This window comes from Zonotrichia leucophrys, chromosome 3, assembly GCF_028769735.1.
Source record: "Zonotrichia leucophrys gambelii isolate GWCS_2022_RI chromosome 3, RI_Zleu_2.0, whole genome shotgun sequence".
NCBI lineage: Eukaryota > Metazoa > Chordata > Aves > Passeriformes > Passerellidae > Zonotrichia > Zonotrichia leucophrys.
Genome location: NC_088172.1, coordinates 76969338 through 76984565, shown reverse-complemented (window position 1 = coordinate 76984565; position 15228 = coordinate 76969338). Strand labels below are relative to the sequence as shown.

Genomic DNA, 15228 nt, shown 5'->3' with positions numbered 1-15228 from the left:
ACATTAAAAGTGGAATATTGGCAGGGCAGCTAGAATAAGGGTGAGTCTGCTTTCTTCATTAAGCAATTTTATGGAAGTTTTTTTGAGTAACATTTATTCACCTGTATGTACTTATGTTTCTCAGGTAAAAATTTGGATCAGAAGGGAAACAGAAATAAAGTCCTGTGATATCTATGATCACCTGCAAGAAGCAGGATGGAGGTGAACCTTCCCACCTACCATACAATCAGTTGACTACATTGTTAGAATTATCTTCACTGACCTGCATCCAGGGGTTAAAGCTGACAAAGGAACTGTAAAAAGAGGTAAATAAGTGAGAAAATTAACAAAGAAAACAATGCAGGAAGAATTCAAGTGAAACAAAGAAGTTTCATAGCTGAGAAACACGTGGATGGGTATTGAAATGATCACCCGTCTTTTTCAGACTTTACCGAAGTTTTCCTGGAAAGAAGTCTTTGAAAGCATTAAAAAGAGTCAGCAGGGAGAAGCCTCTTCACATTCTCTTTCTATATTGAAAAGCCCAGGATAATACAGCCCTATTCTACACACAGGAAAACGCTAAACAAGCATGAAAAATACAGCACTGTAACGTAAGAAATCATCTGTGAACTCTCCTGCAGCACATCAAACATGAGGTATTCATTCATTCCCACAAATGGAGTCAGTGTTGATCTATAAGCTGCAGCACAATATTACACATTTCAGTTTCATGATAAGCTGCTGCTCCGTATTACACATTTCAGTTTCATGCATTTAAGCCAGACAAACATTCCCAGGGGATTGAAAGAACCCGCTACAGTGAATTGTGGTTCTATTTTGGATCATATCACAGCATAACAAATCACAGTTTCAGACACTGGGATAAGGGGCTCAATAAAGCCAGTAGCATGATAACTTCATGTATATTCCTTCCACACATGCAGTCATGTGTAGAATCAAATCCACACCAGGCCTTTCAAACTACACAACTACAAAGTAATGATCACTGTCATGCCTGCATATGTCCATTATTCATCAACATATATATTCTTAAATGCACATCATTTATTACATACTGTTGTACAGCAGTAGCTATCTAATGCTGTCCACACACATCAATGCTGTTTACCATATCTGATCTCTCACATTTCAAAAAAGCAGAGAACAGAAATGTTTAATGCAGAAATTCGTTTGGTGGTGCTGGTTTGTTCTGCTGATTTTTCATTTATGTCCCATACAAAGTGGTCCTCAGAAGCAGAATCCCTATACTGGATCAATGTCATCTATATGTATTTGGTAACCCCCCAGCTCCCTGTGACTGCTGACCCACAAGAAGTTCTGAGGGCTGAGAATGATTCACTGGTGTCAAAGAGATTAGTAAATTAAGTAAGGAAGGAAAAAAAAAAGCCATAACTTAAAGACTGAATTGGAAAAATAGTCATATTGCAGGTACCCTGTGCTAGAACTCTACTCCTGTTGATCTTCCCTCTGGTTCCCAAAGAAATCATGTTAAAACATGCAAGAGCACTAAAAATGAGGTTTTTTTATTAAAACACCTTACAGCACCTTGTACAGATTAGCAAATTCTTCTGAAATATGAAAAGATTTCTGTTAATCACTGCACAAAGATGAGAGACAAGACTTCCAAGAGAGTGCAAATATTTCTAAGGTACGAGATGCTATATTTTCCTAAAGAATTTTGCACATTCATGACTATTCATGTCATTTTGTTCTCAAGCTGAGAAACTGAAAATTTCTCTCCGAGCTATTTTGATTGTCTGGGCCTTGGGACATGAAGTCAAAATAGCAAGCATAACTATAGGTCTCCAAACTTTCACAGCCATTTTCTTGTCATCCCTATTGTGCTCAAAGTTGAAGCATTATAGTAGTTTCATTCCCTCCACCTAATTAAGTTGCATTGAAAAAGTAAATGAAACTGGGGAAAAACAGCCTCTCTAGAGTATGTTTTCATTTTTCCATTTTAATTTCACCTACAAGTCAGGCACCTTAAACATGACATTGGATGGTTGGCAAAAGCATCACATTATTGCTTAAAACCTAACATCACTAGAAGTCCTTGTTTGTTTTGGGGTATTTTCTTAAGTGGAAAAAAAGAAAGAAAAAAAAGGGCTTTCAATATAAATAAATCCCTGAAGGGCTTCCAACCAAAATGCTTTTAGTATTAGATGATGAAAGAACTGTTAGGGAAGTGAACAAGAAACAGGAAGTTGGAACTACCTGGCCAAGTTTCACTCTATAACCTGAGTAGTGTGCCATTAAAAAACAACCAGCACAAAGAGGGAAAAACAGCTTCCAGTACAAATATATACTTTTATGATCAAGTTCTCCATAGACAGAAATTTAATTTTTTCCTTGAGAACATGACTAAAAGACAGTCATTGTGTAAATCTCAGGGAAAGGGGAAGCAGACATATATACAAACATAAAAATATAAAGTCTGCATAATATTTAAAACAGTATCTCTTTTTAAAAAATACAGTATCTTGCCAAAAGGTTTAGTCCACACTTCAGTTACTACACATCATTGCAGGTAATACAACAAACCCTGTGGCACTGTCCCACACAGACGTTCTGTCCCTGAAAGAAACCATCTGTAGTTCAGAAGCTTTGATTTCTAGATGAGCTTAATGCAAAATCTCACATGAAACTTTCCAAAGGGCCTCTGAATCAGGAAAAGAATATAGAGCCTAAAAACACAAGGCTTGTGTAACGCAAGTGGAGTACTGGAAAACCACATTCAATTGGGAGATTGAATGATTCACAGGGCTGGTAATGGAATACAATATGTCCTTCTACCAGGTCACTAGGCTGAATCCATTCTTGATGATGACCAAAAACCATTCCCATTTGATTACTGCTCATGTGAAATGAATTGATCAAGGCTGTCCTGATAAGCAAGCAAGTTTGTCACTTGAAACAAAACGATCTACAGGGACTTCTGTCAGCAAAACCTAATGAGATTCAAGAAGAAGCCATCTCAAAATCTAAATAGTCAACTCATTGTCAGGTATCTGACAATGCTGGCCAAAAATAAAAAATACAAAAATACAAAAAGAAGTTGAACAGAAAGATGCTAAATGATAAATGTCAGGTTTGATCCACTGACTGACCCAAAACATACAACTAGAGAGCAGCACTGGGAAAGGTGACTCAGCCATGGTTCAAGGTACCACTTACTCTGTGACTGAACAAGGAGACTGCAGTCTTCCAAATCTGTCAGTTTAACAGCTTTCACCCAAAAAAATTAATTTTACCTTCTTAAAAGCAAAGCAAAAAAAATCTAGCTCACCAGTGAAGTTGTCCAAGATTTTTTGAAGATCATAATCCTTCAGCTTACTGGGATCTGTACTTAATGGACAGATAGGGTGCCAAGAGGTAGTTCAGCCCCAGCTGCCAGTGCACCCTTCTATTCCAGCAAACCCAGCTTCCTGCCTTTTAGCACACACAAATTTGGCACATTTAATCAAGTAAGTGCTCACTTTAATAAAGTATCAAATTGCCAGAAAAAATATTTTGCTTGCCTACCAAAAGATAAAAATTGAGCCTTTAGCATGTTTTCTTAGGAAAAAAAAAGACAACAAAAATTTTGCCATCTTAAGGCAAACACGAAAGCTTTTACTTTATTTTGGGTCGGTTTCAGCTACTGTAGATGTACTAAAACAAACAAACTCCTCCATCCACCTCTCTAACCCTGCATCAAGTCCTGAACCTAGAAGTATATGATAGTTTCCAGTGTGCTGTCACATGAGAGTGAAGCACTGGTGTGGGCATGCACATACATGCACACAAACACACACACTATTTATAAACCCACTGCTGTAAGGGATTTGGCGTTTATTTTTTTAATTAACTGCAAATGATAACACAAGAGCTTTTCATCTGGCATGAGCTTGGATTTCATCAGCTGCTGGAAAAGATTCTCGTGGAGAAATAAAATTACAATGTTTCTTCATGTACTTTCCATGGATTTCAAAATAAACAGAAGTACATGGTCATGCCAGTTAATAAAGAGATGTAGGTAAAGTTACAGATACATCTTGATACACACCCAGAAAGAGGCTGCAGAGCTAGACATGCACAACACAGCATATTGGCTAAATGACAAAACACCCAGGTGAGAAAAAAAGTGAAGCCCAAGTGAAAAGAACTGGGAAGGGCAGTTGCAAAGAGTGCCATGAGCCTTCATGCTGCCCTGGATATTACATTATACACAACGTGGCATAAAAGAGATTTCATTGTTTGATGCTCCTTCTGCCCATACACCTTTCTCACCATGACACATTTCTCAAATGGAAAAATGTGTGACAGCAGGAAACTAAAAGTGATGCAGATGACTTCAGAACTGGTTTTAATCTCTGCTCCATTTCAAAAGTCATAAGCTGCACTGTGAATCAGCTCCATGCCACACCCCACCCCATTCCCTCCACAAAGGGACCATTTGACAAGATGGTAAAAATCAGCCCTGAGTATAAAACTTACTCTTTGCCTCCAATGAAGGCACTGAGAAGTGCAGCCCTTACTAAATAACAGCACTGACAGCTGCCCCCTTGGTTTTTCCTTCTCATATGGAACCTTTACAATCCATGGTCTCTTGAATTTATGAAAAAGGAGGACAAAGAAATCTCAGCAGTACCTTATTTGGTCCTTAGAAAGCTAAAAATTTCTACATCTTATCCTCATTTCACGCTACAAAACACATCATCTTGCTACCTACTTTTGCCAAATGCTCACAGAATTATTTCACAGGTCTCAGGGTGTAGCATAAAGAACAAAAGGGATTTCACCACTGCTTGATTTACTGGCTGGCAAGGTCAATGCAGTATTTAAATGTGATAATTTAATGATACATTCCGTCACTACCATGTTTCTGAAAGCACAATCAAAGTGGTAGAGTGTCTAAAAATGTTTAAAGACCTCTTGTTTATTATTTTTACATTTAAGAAATAATACTCTCAACAACAGATTTAGATTAAAGCGAGATTGAAATTTTCAAGGATTCCGATGAATCTGGTGAAAAAGAAAAGAACTCTGGAATTACATATAACAAAAGGAAAATCTCAGTCATCAATTGTCTCAGACATGAAATGGCAGATGTACACTTGTGAATTTGTACATATGTTCATATATGAAAATAAATTAATTCTTTGGAGGATGCTTATCCACATGATTATTGACAGATCTGCCATAGTCTCCCTGGGATAGTCAGGACTAGCTACACAGAGGTATCTACTTCACTGAAAATATTCTTTGGGGAGCACATTCCTGCATTAATTCCTTTCCATATCCACCTTCAGAGCTATTAAATCTTATTTACTTTCCTTCATATTCTGTGCAAGCTAACATGTTTTGATCTTGCACAGGACAACATCTTGAGAGGTCTCCACTTATACAGATAAACTTGTCCCACGTATAATGGAAAATGTGGCATTCCAAAAGCTGAAGTAGAGACAGACAAATAAATCAGACATAAAACCACACCTATCACTGCTCAGTATAAAAAACTACAAAATCTCTTCTTGAAGAAAAGAGTAAGCTTCTATGTTACCAGCACAGTCAGTCTTTGATATGAAACTGGGGTTTTAAGTTGGGGTCCTGGTTCTGTAATGTAAAGAAGAAAGAGGCTTTACCTGCCACAAAGAACAAGGCCAGATTCACCACAGCTGTGTGAGCACCAACAAGCCTTCATAACCTGTGGTAACATCCAGCACTTCATAAGGCTGGAAACATTCTAAGAGAAAGGATTTTGCAGTAGGCTTCATCAAGTAAACTACTACAAGATGCTCAAAGATTAATTAACCTGAAGCTCTGAGAAACAATGACATGAACATTATATTAAAAATCAAGCTGACAGCAATTTGTTGAGTAATCATGAGTCTTGCTGTGGCTGAACTCACTTAGCAGAGTTACTGTCAGTGTAAGCAAGTGGCAGACAAGTGCTCCAATGGCAGTCACAGAATGTATAGCACTGACAGCCTGCTAAGTATCAACTGGCAGGTAAAAGGATTAGTGGTCTCTAATGAGAAAAGCTATTCAAGGAAGTTCCATTTCTTTAATTTAGCATAAATACAGGTGGAGGATCCCTTTACATTTTAAATATCACATGTATGTGTCATATTGAGCTAATGTTTTGGGAACTCTGCAGGAGTTAACTGTATGACCTAAGCATCAGCCACAGACAGACTTATAATGTTGACTCCCAGGTACAAAGTAACTCTAAGCAAAACACCTGGGAGCAAAATAAAACAAACATTGAAGTGAATTTCCAAACAACACAGTAAAAAATCAGATCTGGCACATCATACTATCTTCTCCATTTGTGAAGAAAACATTTTAATTTGAAATATAGGCAATTAGGAGACTTAAATTGAAACAACTACAGTTACCACACTAAATGTAATGCAGACAAATAGTGGGGAGATGCAACTTTTAAGAGCTTAGCTGACATCAGTGATGGTGGAGGAGACACTTTGAATGCATAAATTAGCCTCCTAGGAAGGCAAGCATCTGCTAGGTTCAAATGTGCCTCAGAGCGTCTGATAGTGCTATCATTCTCAATGAACGTGCAATCTGCTTGAAGGGAAGTGAAAAAGATTCCTCAATAAGTTACTGAGGCAGTAGTCAGACAGACATCTGACTAATGCCTGCTAGTTCAGAGAGGAACCAAAGAGGAAAATCTTTCCTCTGATGCAGTAAATCATTTTTACAGGTAATTCATACCTGGATGTCTAATAAAGCATAAGGAGTATAAAGAAATGGCTGCTTTTTTCTTGAAAAACTACTAACATCACACAGATACACCGCTGCACAATAAGTGTTTTACTCTCTCCTGCAGGTAAGAAAGTTGTCTTCTCTTCACATACTCCACTGATTCAGCAGACGTAGCAGAACTCTAAATTTTTCAATGAGGCATAATAATTGGTAGTCAGAATGACTGTGTTCCATATGGTCATTCAGTTCTTTTAATCTGCTTTCCCCAGCATGTCTCACATTAAGGTCTCAAAACCTGCAAATCTTTCCACTCCACCAAAAGTGATTTGTAAGTAACAGGAATACAGTCAGACAGAAAAGTCTTGTTCAAGGCACCACAAAGCCCTGGGTCACAATAGAAACACTAAGTTCTAACAGAGGCGGGATCAGAGGGGAAATTGACAGCTGTGGTCCTTCTCTACTCACAAGAGAGCTGCATTAGTTAAAATAATATCTTCATTCCTTTAAAGTCTTTGATTTAAGTAAACCCAAACTCCTACTCGACAAAGAAGAATATTTTACACCCCAGGTGATACATAAGCAAGTATACACACACAAAGGTGTGAACAGATTATTGCTACATTTTCTCTTTTTTTATATGGGTGAAATATGGCACAATTGTCAGCCTCCTGTAGCGGTATTGGGATTTCTATGAGGAAAGCTTTACACCTGGACAAGACCCTTTCCCCAAACTACTTGACAATATGCCGTTCAGTCATTAGGGTCTACAGTACAGTCTTCATCACTTGCAGATCTCTAACCTCTGCTGTACATCTGTACTGGATACAAAGGATATGTCCCCATGTCAGATGTCCAATTCCAGCCTGCAACGTGATCAACACAGAGTGACAGTTCTTCCTCAGCTTCCACACCACTTCTGAAGTAACACTTCTGTCAAGAGATTCCACACTTTCCCTTCCCTTCTTGATCCAGTATGACTCCACAACACACTCCAGAAGAGATAACAAGGTCATCACCAGGCTCTAATATATTTCTTTGTAATTCAGACCAAGTACAAAACAATCAAAAAAAAGCTACCCTCAAGACTTAAAGGAGTGAAAATTAAAAATAGTGGGTGCTCCAACTGCATGCTGCGTACTATAGCTTCGCGCTCGTGTGAACAATTGCTGGTTTAATGGTTTAAAACATCTCGCCTCCACTCGGTTTTCCCTTGGATTTCCAGCAGCGCCCCGTTCCAGGGAGGCTGATGCCGGGCGCAGCAACAGCGCCCTCTGTCCGCCAAGGGGGAAATGGCACCTCCTGCCTCTGCCCTCCCGGGGCTCACTATGTAGTTATTTAAATTTAAACAAATATATACAACACTTGCCCGGCAATGCTTTGGCATCCGGGTTTACACTGACAGCACAGTACTTAAAAGTTCCTTCTGCTTGCTGTGCAAATCTCAGTGCCTTTAAGACTTCAACACGAGACTTGTGTTTACTCTGGAAAAGTAAATGACAAGCCAATATTTCAAGCTTCTTGAAAGTTGGGGTTTGTTTTGTTGGGTTTTTTTTGTTTGTTTCTTTCTTTCTTTTCTGAGATCTTTAATCATGTCCTAAGGAAAAGTCAATTACAACTCTTACTAGCTTTCTGTCCCCCGACATACAACAACACTTGCTGGTTTCTCCTTCCTCACTCCTACAGCAAAGCTTCTATGTGGAAAGAGGATTTCAAAAACAGGAGCACAAACACTGACAAATCATCAAAGTTTTTTACACTTTTAATTTGCCTCCATGTTTTCCCAGCTGCTTTACTTAAAAGTAAAAGAAGAAAAAAAGCTTGCGAAGAACATTACAAATTAAGAAACTGGAAAGCTGCAGTTCCAAGGAAGAGGATGTGACTCTAGTTTGACTTACCAATTTCATCCAGATGTATATTTTCCTACTTGCTTTTTACAGCGGCTGAGCTCAGTGCTCAGGAACGTCCATCCCGTGTCAGGGAGCCGGGCAGAGCGCGGATCCCCACGCTGGATGCTGCCGAGCGAGCGGAGCTGGGGTGTCTGCTCCTCCTGCTGCTGCTGCTGCTCCTGCTGCTGCAGCGGCGGCTGCTGCTGCGGCTACGTGCGCTCTCTCGGAGCCGGACCAGGAACTGCTTCCCATTCCCCAGCGCCGCTCCAGCGCTGCGGGCTGCGGGAGGCAGGGCCGGCCCCAGCTACTGTGCTGCGCTTTCTTAAAGGGCCCCGCGCCGGCCTGAGGGAGCGCCGCGCCCGGGCCGCCGCCGCTGCTCGGGGGCGCTGCGGGCGGCAGCCGGGGGGCTCAGCGCCGCCGGGACCGAGACACGCTTTCCTGCAGCCCTGGGGAACCGCAGCGCTCTTCCCCGCAGCTATGCGCTCACGGCTTCCTGGTGAGGCGGGCTTTACCCTTGCCTGCCGTGGCGCTCCCCGCACGGCCGGTCCCCGGGGTCCCCGGGCAGCGGGAGCAGTGTCCCGGCTGCCGCAGGGAGCACCGCCGGGAGCCCTCGGCAGACTCCTGCTCTCTGACTGCCGCTGCGGCACATGTCCCCAAATCATTAGGGACGGGGGGGATTTCCCCTGGCACTCAGCTCAGTCTGACCTTCAGAGATTTTGTTCCCTGTAATGGTGAGGATATGATTTAACTGAATAAAAAGCCCTCATTTCCTATTTTTTCCTCTCCATTCATTCTCCAGATAGCTTTAATCCCGCGTAAACCACTGTTTCTACCACGTTCGCTGATTTCTGACTTCACTTTTAACTGTATCTGATTTTAATAGCTAGATTAGTGTTGGGAAGTTGTCTGCCTCGTGTGTGTTGCTGTCTGCAGAGAAAGAAACCGCATTCTCTGTTAAATAAAAACACTGAAATACAGAGATAGTAACACCATCTGCAAAATCTCTCTTTTCTTTTTTTTCCTCATGGAAATATATGGTTTGCTCTTTGTATGTAAGACATTCATTTTTGTTGCAATAACTGAACTCTCATGATGACAATACCAATCAACACATATCACAAGGCAAAGCCATATATATACACACACAGATATGTGTATCTTTAATGACATATCCAGAGAAAACAAGTTACAGGGGGAAAATGCTGCCTTCAAACTCGCAGGCCAAACCAAACAAGATGAGGCCAAGTCAGCACTATCCTGTCCTCTCTGCCTTCACTTAAACCAATACAGAATAAGCACAGAACAGGTACAAACCTGCGTGCAAGCCATGATGTCTTTCTGTTTCTTTGGTCCTATGGAGAAGAACATGGGTACAAACCAAAAATTGAATGCAACCATTTAAATGATAATGGCCCATCACAAACAGGCTCAGTAGGTGCCCACTAACTCCTGGCATGTATACCTTCTGCCCTGTAAGCAAAGTAGCCATTTGGCCACATGACTAAATTACAATACTCAGCACTATGAGCCTTCTATGAAACCACAGGGATCCATCAGAGTTCCTCTAGTATGAGCTGTACTATGCTCCTGCCTTTCTCAGCATAAAGCCTGAGAAAGTTTTATATTATTTACATATGCAGTCTACATGTGATGCAGGGTAGAACAGATCTTAAAATTCCATCAGTCCTCCCCTCTGTTCACACATTGCCATTGGTCTATTAATTCTCACTTGCCACTGACATCTCTAGCTACCACTTTTTTCATCTCTTCTTATAAGTCCTTCCCCATTTACTCCCTCTTTCCCTGTTCTGCGTGTCACATACTTCTGTAGCTGATCTCCACCTTCTGAGCTCCATCTAACTGCCTTCCTCCCTCCTCCTCACCTTTAACTTCTCAGTTTCTCATTGGAAGAGGAAAGCAGGCCTGAAAGAAGACCTGGGAATGATTAACCAGTTCCTTCTCTTGCATCCTTCTCTACAGCAAAGGTTATGGAGACTGCAACTTCTATCCAGGCCTAGAAACTAACCTGCAGCAGCAGGCCAAGGCGCAGGGGTTAGGTGTGCTCACATCACCAAGGCTATCTCCCTGCTCACAGGTCCACACTGAAGCATTTATTATGGCACAATGTAGCAAAGATAAATGGCCCTTGTCCATTAGTTAAAAGTTAATGAAAACTCCATCTTTAAGACAAAGCTGGTCATCCATTTGGTGTCGTAGCTAAGGTCATTCTGATATGTTCAAAGCAGGCAAGGTCTATCTACAAGACAACAGGGTAAGGTGCTGCAGTGGATGGGAAATTGAATGGCAAAGATACCAATGATGGAGAGAAACTAGGGGCTGGGGCAAAGCTAAAGTGATGCTCTGCTGCTCCACACACACAAAACAAGAACATGCAAAACACCAGAAAGTGCCAGCAGGAAACAGACTCGTGCCACTGTGAGAATGATCTCATCACCATAAATGTTAAGATAAAAAAGGAATATCTGCAGTTCCTTACATATGTTGCTCCTTACTCTCCTCATAATCCCATGTGAAAGCTGGCCCCCTCTCACCGCAGCATCTGGATGTTCCATTGACAGAGCATTGTCTCATGGCTGCAGCACAACTCCTGTTTTCTATTACTGGCTGCAGGAGAAATGTGTGGTATATTAAACAAGGACATAGAATTTGAATTCTGATGCATTCTTCAATATTTAGTCACCAGTAAATGAAACTAGGTAATGACTGATTACTTCTGTGACTCTGTTCGCTCAATTACGAGGTATATTAAATTCTGGTGTTACATAAATTCAATACTTGCATTAGCAACTGCTTGGAATAGAAGTTTATGGTGAATCCAGTTTTTTATTATTAAATACTGAACTAGAGAAACCTCAGAGAAAACTGAAAAGTGTTGCAGTTTGCTGAAATGTTTGATTCAGTGGAGCATTCCCCTTGCACAAGAAGTGACCTTTCACAGGAGGTCTTTTTGTGTCTTAGCTTATAGGGGACAGCAAAACCAAAAGTCCTGCCAAGGGTGCCAAAAAAAAAGGTGTGTTTGTCTCTCTGAACGTTGTATCACATAATGTCTACTTTGCAAGGCAGCACAAACGTAGCTACAAAGGCAGGTCCTTCTCAATTTACGAATGATTTCTAGGTTCTGAAGACCAAGGTCAAAACCAAAGAAGCTGTAGTATTATTTATGTATAAGGGCCCAGAATAGTTAGGAGTGAAAAGGGGAAAGGGACATAGAAAATCAAATAGTTTGCCACTCAAAACCATATTCCTTTAAGAAGAGAGAAGCAAAAGCTTCTCTGACATGTTGCTCCACCTCTGTAGATATGAAGTGTTTGTTAGATCCCTCATCAAAACAAAAGGACACGGGTATATTAATCTAACAACAAAAGTGTCCATTGTGAGAGGGGAGCCAGTGCCAGGCTGCCTGCTCCATCTGACAGTGAGAGTAAACACCACGGCTCTGTGCGCTTGGCTGCGTGCCTTGCCTGACACCACCACCCCGTGCAGCCACAGGCTCAGCAGCTCGGTCACCACAGGGTACAGGACTAGCAGCACTTTCCTACCCTCACATCATCCCTGCAGTCTCTGAAATGCCACACAACATTCTGAGCATCCCTCCAGTGTGAAATACAGTATAGTAGTAATACTGAAATACAGTATAGTGGTAATACTGCTGTACGCTGACGTTGGATGTAAGGTGGTGGTGGAGCCATCGCTATTGCCACGTACCAATGAACCACACAAAGTTCTGTCCCCTGTTGCTGATGGGCTGAAATGAGGCATGTATAGCCAATACAACAGAAATACATGTACATTTGTTTAGTTTATATAATCCTCCTAAAATTAATTTTAACTTTAGGCTGAAACCACACCATCTGATCTAAGGCTGGATTCCACCCCTCACTGACTGCCAGATGAATAAGGACACTTCAGTTCTGGGGTACATGTGCATATATATATATGCTTTTTAGATTAAAGTTTTTCAATCCTAATATAACCAACATATTTAATGTTGATATCATCACTTGATATCATCACTATCTTGTTGATACATCACTTTGAGAACCTGCCTTGAACTTTTAAAAAGTAATGATCTGGACAAAGCTCATCTGAAGTAACATTCAGTATTATTTAAAATTTATAACTTTTAATACCACAAGATTTTTTTTGCACTTGATGAACCATAATGTATGTACGCAAATGTGCATGCATGTATGCATTTACACATGAGTATATTTGGGCAGATGTCTGAGGGAAACTGTGGCAGGGTTAGCTTGCATCTGATTTATTGCTGGTGTTGTTTTCCTGCAGCATTCTTCACACTGTGGAAGAATATGGTTTTGTAAGATGCCACTGCAAACCCAGCACAAGCATTTATTTTTGGTGATTTTATTTTCTCAATTAAAAAATTAGTTAGGAATAGATAAATAAATTTGTTCCTAGGAACTAAACCTTATCAGATCTGTAAGAGTTGTGTAGTTAATGGAAGTTATGGCATTCAGTATGAAGATAATTTCTTGAAAATGCCTGAAGTCAATGTACTAGTTATCAAGCTACTTCTACTAATTGTTCTTAAATGAAAATATTGGGTTTCCCTTCATAGAATGGCCCACACTAAAAAATTTAGGTCAACTAAAACTGCATTCAAATCTGTATCCATCATAATAAGATGGTGGACCTTTCTCAAGGCAGCACATTTCAATTTTCACCCTTTTCCCTGTGTTTTTCCTGTGTTGTTTACAGCTCCTTGTAAACAACTGGGATTCCAAGGCCTCTATTGGCTTCTCAAACCTGTTAAATACTTGTACCTGTACTGGTTAAGATGCAGTAAGTGGCCTGCACAAGTTGTGTGCTGGCAGGAGAAGGAAAAAGGAAAAAGGAAATAGGAAAAGGAGAAAAAGGAAAAGGAGGAAAAGAAAAAGAAAAAGAAAAAGAAAAAGAAAAAGAAAAAGAAAAAGAAAAAGAAAAAGAAAAAGAAAAAGAAAAAGAAAAAGAAAAAAAAGAAAAGAAAAAAAGAAAAGAAAAAAGAAAAAGAAAAAGAAAAAGAAAAGAAAAGAAAAGGAGAGAGAGAGGAGAGGAGAGGAGAGGAGAGGAGAGGAGAGGAGAGAGAGGAGAGGAGAGGAGAGGAGAGGAGAGGAGAGAGAGGAGAGGAGAGGAGAGGAGAGGAGAGGAGAGGAGAGGGAGGGAGGAAGGAGAAGGAGAGGGAAGGGAAGGGAAGGGGAAGGGAAGGGAAGGGAAGGGAAGGGAAGGGAAGGGAAGGGAAGGGAAGGGAAGGGAAGGGAAGGGAAGGGAAGGGAAGGGAAGGGAAGGGGAAAGGAAAAGGGAGAGGAAAAGGAAAAGGAAAAGGGAGAGGAAAAGGAAAAGGAAAGGAACATCAGTATTTGCTGCATCTTGGATAACAGCTATGGAAAGAGGAAAGGCATTTACTCTTCAGAAAGAAGAAGCTTAGAGCCTTTTAGAAAGTGAGTTGTCTTTACCTTAGCTGGAAGTAAAAAGAAAACAAATATGAAAGTTTTACAGGAGTTGTTTCTTTTCTCCCTGTAGTTTTGTTTGGTATATCTCAAACATCTTCAAAGTGAATCTCTATTTTCAGATAACAGCCCAACTGAAACCCACATCCCTGAAGGCAAGAGAGTCAGAATCAGCCAGAATTAGATTAAATTTCCTGCCACTAAAACTCTGATCATCTGTAGGCAATTAAAGGTATTTACCAGTCCCTGACAACTGTAAATATTTGTAGTCAGCAACTTCATCATGGCTTCATTTACCTCCCTTGAAGAAATTTGTGTTGTGTTCACACTTAACACCTTATGACCATTTTGAACTTCTTTATGATATCTTGCACAGAGCAGAGCTTTAGAAAAACAGTTGTTCAGCTGAATTTCATTTAGCAAATTAGAAGGCACTGATTTGTGCCCTCTAATTGCAATCTTCCTCTGCCTTCCTCATCATTTTTGATTGCTTCCTTCTATTCTGTATATATTTTCCCATCTTCCAGAGGAATAGTTTTTATTTTAAAAATCTCTGTTCTACCAAATGGTCACCTTACAGGAAGATGCAGTATGCAGGCAGGTGACCTGCATCACAAATATTATTATGAATATGTTGTTGTCTACATTTTACTAAATATATGAACTAAGGTGGCTGAGCTTGTCCCTAGGCAGCTGTTCCAATAATGATCTGCTTAGTGACATACTTCAATGTTTTTCATTTGAAGGATTTTTTTTGCCTTTTTGAAAAAGAATCCAAGCTGATTAAGCTGCTCTGCAACATAAACTTCCACTAATAGAGTTTGGGCTCTGAATGATCAGGGGTTATTTTCATTTTTATTCTCCTGATATATGCACATGGACTTGTTTAGCTGCATAGAGGGGAGGGGCTTGAGGGCCTTTTTAAGTTTTGGAAGTGATTAGGAAATACCTGATGGTGTATTGACCATCATTTAATTAGCAATGGTCTAGGTCAACATGTCTTGTTCCAATCAAGAAAAGGGCATTAATACAGTCAGAAGTAAAGCCAGTCTCCAGCTATGAGAACAGAGATCTCAGTGACTTCCAGGAAAAATCAAAGTGGTATCTATCAAAGGAACAGAGAAAAAAGGGAAAGGCCATTTTCCCTTCGTATTCTGACGCAGGAT

The 15228-nt window shown here is 40.5% G+C and overlaps 1 protein-coding gene across 4 annotated transcripts in view; it reads right to left on the bottom strand.

The window, feature by feature from the left end:
• DAAM2 (dishevelled associated activator of morphogenesis 2) overlaps positions 1–15228 on the bottom strand; it is a 202947-nt gene that overhangs the window by 166847 nt on the left and 20872 nt on the right. The window contains exon 1 of one of the 4 annotated variants that reach the window (XM_064708910.1): positions 8604–8862. The exons of the other annotated variants lie outside the window; for them this stretch is intronic. The gene's annotated coding sequence lies outside the window, so the exon portion shown is untranslated. Of the gene's footprint in view, positions 1–8603; positions 8863–15228 lie in introns of those variants that run through there. 4 annotated transcript variants of the gene reach the window in all.